Here is a 4,193-nt window from a genome sequence, read left to right as displayed (position 1 = left end):
ACTAAAGCATTCAAAATAGATGTCCATCCAACCTCTGCTTGAAACAGATCTTCCCATCAGAAAGTTCTTCCCGATGTTTCGTAGGAATCTCCTCTCATGTAACTTGAAGCCCTACTCTCCAGAGCAGGAGAAAACAAGATTGCTCCGTCTTCCATGGGGCAGCCTTTTAGATATTTGAAGATGGCTATCATATCTCCTCTCATCTTTTCCAGGCTGAGCATACCCAGCTCCCTCAGCTGTTCATCATAAGGCTTGATACGGTATCCAGAACATTGAACATCTTGGTCACCCTCCTCTGCACATGTTTCAACTTGTCAACATTCTCCTTAAATTGTGCTGCCCAAAACTGGACACAGGACTCTGGGTGTGGTCTGACCAAGGCAGAATAGAGTAGTACTATTAGGCCTAGAGCTCTCTGTCAAAACCCTACCAGGAGTGTTGTGGTCCTGTACTGGGCCTTCCCTGGAGGTGTCTACTGCTCTTTGGCCTCTGAGCATCATTGGTCGTCCCACAAGTTGGTGAGGCTTGATTGACAACAATGACCTTTATTGCCACTAGAGATTCAGTGAGTACCTTCTGTTGCAACATTTAAACCTCTGCCCCCAAACTTAATTGCCGGGCCGATGCGGGCAATTAAGAAGGCACCTTTCGGCAATCGTTAATTGGTGCCTGTTTTAAACCTCTTATTGCAAGGTGTTAATGGTTTTATCAAACTGCTTTGATGTATTTCCCCCCCTCTTCTACAACGGTATACAAATATTATAAATAAATAAAACAAATATAAGTCTCATCTCCTGCCGGCTGCTGCTGCTGCTTATGTGGCCTCCTCCTTGTCATCCTTCACAGGGACATCTCAGCGAATCCCCCGGAATAGTCCTTGCAGCATCTCTATTGCATGTTTCCAGTTAACCCGTTTATTGTCCTGACCTTGCAGCTGCTGCTGCTGCGGCTGCTGTTTCATACAAGCCCTGCAAGTTCTGTGCTTCATTTCCAATGCCTCTTCAGTCTTGGGCATGGATCATGCCCCTCCCTGTATGTCCTATGCCACGGGTCAGCAAACGTTTTCAACAGAGGGCCGTTCCACTGTCCCTCAGACCTTGTGGGGGGCCGGACTATATTTTGAGAAAAAGAAATGAACAAATTCCTATGCCCCACAAATAACCCAGAGGTGCATTTTAAATAAAAGCACACATCATGTATTTACATTCAATTATAAAGAATAAACATATACTCGAGGAATTAAGTCAAAAACTTTTATTTTTACTTTTATTATACATACATATTTTTATTTTACTCTTTATTTTTCATTTTATTATATTTACTTTTTACGGGTTTTTTTTTTTAAAAAAAAATTCCTGTTTTTTTTTGGGGTATTCAAGTTTATTTAGTGGAGGAAAAAGATGCCTATTTTGTATAACGTATCTTATCTTATATATATTTTGCAGTTAAAAACAAGCAATAAAAAGGATTTTTTTAAAAAGTGTGGTGAGGACTGTCTCTAGCCAGATTCCCCATCTTGATAGCCACATAAACTGAGGCGAAAGGGCTGCCTTGAGCCTACTGGACAGTTCATGAGTTCAGATTGCCGACAGCTCAGTAGAGGGTCTCTGCGTTGCCGCTCCGCGGTCGCTTGATCTTCTCAATGTTCTTTAGGATCGTGTCGTGCAGAGTCACATATTGATTTCTGAGCTCCGAAACGATGAACCGTAGGCTGATATATTCCTTTTCCTCCATCTCAGTCAACGTGCGACGGTAATCCTCCACATGGGGATATTTAGCTATTTTAGAAACCAGCTTTGCCCGTGTGGTGTAGTATCTAGAGATCTGGTCCAAGTAGGAAGCTGCTTCACTCTCCACAGTCCAGAGCTCAGCCACAGTCGCTTCCTGAATAGAAACGCCAAAGTTGTTGCCGTCCTCTGTCCTGGGAATCAGCAGCTGCACCCACATTTTGACGGTGTTGCATTTCTCAATTAGCAGCCGGATCCTTGGAAAGGCCCTTTGCCCCCAGATGTTTAGATGCCGTGGTCCCCTTAATCCTCTCCCGATGACTCCAAGCCCCCAAAACCACGAGGGGATCTTGGTCCACAGGCAGGACTCTCAGGAGCCTGCAGAATTCCGGGGCGCTGAAGAAACCTTGGCGCCTTGGGCATGCCGAGCTGAGAGTCCTGCCTGGGAAGCAAGATCCCCTTCATGGTTTGGAGGCATCGGGAGAGGATGAAGGGGACCATGGCATCTCGGGGGACTGCCTCTTGGGGGGCTTGCTGGCTTTGCCTCACACCCTCGGCAGGCGGCTCTTAAGCCATAGAATAAGAGGCAACAGGATTCTCCGCTGCCTGACGGAGGACACAGGAGGCACCGTGCTGGGGGCCGGCGCTGGCAGTTCTGCCTCTGGTGTGGTTCCTGGCTGAGGGATGGGCCTTTGGATGTTTTGTATCTGACGGCTCAGGTCCATCCTCTCAGCCAGGACCTTCCTGGGCAGGCGGCCGGTTTTTGGTGGGCACCGAGGCTGGGGGGCGGCTGTCTTGTTGGCCCACTGTCTCCCTTTGAATCTGGCCAGCCCCTCCTTGCCCGGGCCCATCTGGGAGGCGTCTGGCTTTGTGCTGGGGCCTGGCATTGGTTGTTCTGCCTCGGGCTCCTCTGAGTCCCTGCTCGGGGCAGTAGGGGGTGCAGCGGCCGCAAAGCAGGAAGACAGGAAGCCGGCCATGCCCCTTCTCCAGCCCCTTGGCCAGGGCCCGGTGCAGGTCCTGCGTGGCTTGTTCCTGGTCGAGCGACGCCACCAGCAGTTGGGACAGTCCTGGGGTCTTGCTGGGCAGCACAGCAGGCTGGCACACCACCTCAGCCGGCTGGCACGCACTCTGGTATAGCTTGGCTGGGCCGAGGGCCCAGCAGGGCATCTCCAGCTGCGCCTGGCACATGAAGATGGATAGAACCAGGACTGGCGGGTGGGTGGGCGGGTGGTTGCCAGCGGCTTCAGGGCTTCCAGCTCCTGGGATGGTTCCAGTGGGTGGGCCGGGTCACTGTTTTGTTTGCTCGTGAGGTTCCTGGAGGGGGTCAGGTGGGAGAGGCAGAAAGGCAAAGGAAGGAGGTCAGAACAGGCCTTCGTTCACTTTGTCTTGTTTGTCACCAGCAACAGAATGTTATAAGACTGTTAAGGTCTCAAATATAGAATGAATACTGATACATGAGTTTTGGGACACGGGTGGCGCTGTGGGTTAAACCACAGAGCCTGGGGCTTGCTGATCAGAAGGTCGGCGGTTCGAATCCCCGTGATGGAGTGAGCTCCCCTTGCTCGGTCCCAGCTCCTGCCAACCTAGCAGTTCGAAAGCACGTCAAAGTGCAAGTAGATAAATAGGTACCGCTACAGCGGGAAGGTAAACAGCGTTTCCGTGTGCTGCTCTGGTTCGCCAGAAGCAGCTTAGTCATGCTGGCCACATGACCTGGAAGCTGTACGCCGGCTCCCTCGGCCAATAATGTGAGATGAGCATCCTGACCCCAGAGTCTTCTGCGACGGAACTGACGGGGTTTCCTTTACCCTTTACCTTACTCATAAATGCACACCTATCTAATTATATGAACCATGTGTCTGAAATAGTATGGGAGAGCAATCCTGAAGCCATTTTGACTCTCCCAATGACCTCCAATATTCCCCTGCAGGAAGGGAGGCAGATGGGGAAAGCCTTCCCATTTTCATTTTGTTTGCAAATCCTGTCTTAAGGGTTAGGGTGAGCCTGTGACCTGGACTCAGGAACTAGAGTATTGACCATCACAAAAGAATGGCCAGGCTGCCCAGACAATGCAGTCAGTGACCATTATCAGGTATCCTGGCAGGCAGGAGTTCTGCTGTAGACCGCCTCCCCCTGTGAAGTATGTATGAAGTTTGGGGTGGTGGTCTTGGACTACAGGGTGGGCAATTTCAAAAGTCTATATAAGGGCTTGCGCACCATTGTTCAGGGTTCTCCTTCCTCCTGCGTGTGGGGAACAGGGACCCTGTTGCAGAAGCTGCTTTGCTTCTCAATATTCTCTGGTTGACCTCTGTTTTCCCCTACCGACAGAGAACCTACAAAAGTACTCTATACGGCAGGGGTCAGCAAACCTTTTCAGCAGGGGGCCAGTCCACTGTCCCTCAGACCTTGTGGAGGGCCGGACTATTTTCTTTTGGGGGGGGGAGAATGAAATCCTATGCCCCACAAATA

General features: G+C 50.4%; 1 pseudogene; it reads right to left on the bottom strand.

Annotated features, from left to right (window-relative positions):
* Positions 1-1,593: 1,593 nt before the first annotated feature.
* On the bottom strand, positions 1,594-1,947 carry LOC148683080 (proteasome activator complex subunit 3 pseudogene; annotated as a pseudogene).
* Positions 1,948-4,193: the final 2,246 nt, after the last annotated feature.

Source organism: Zootoca vivipara, chromosome 16, assembly GCF_965207765.1.
Source record: "Zootoca vivipara chromosome 16, rZooViv2.hap1.1, whole genome shotgun sequence".
In the NCBI taxonomy this organism is placed as follows: Eukaryota; Metazoa; Chordata; class Lepidosauria; order Squamata; family Lacertidae; genus Zootoca; species Zootoca vivipara.
This window is presented reverse-complemented; position numbering and strand designations above follow the sequence as displayed.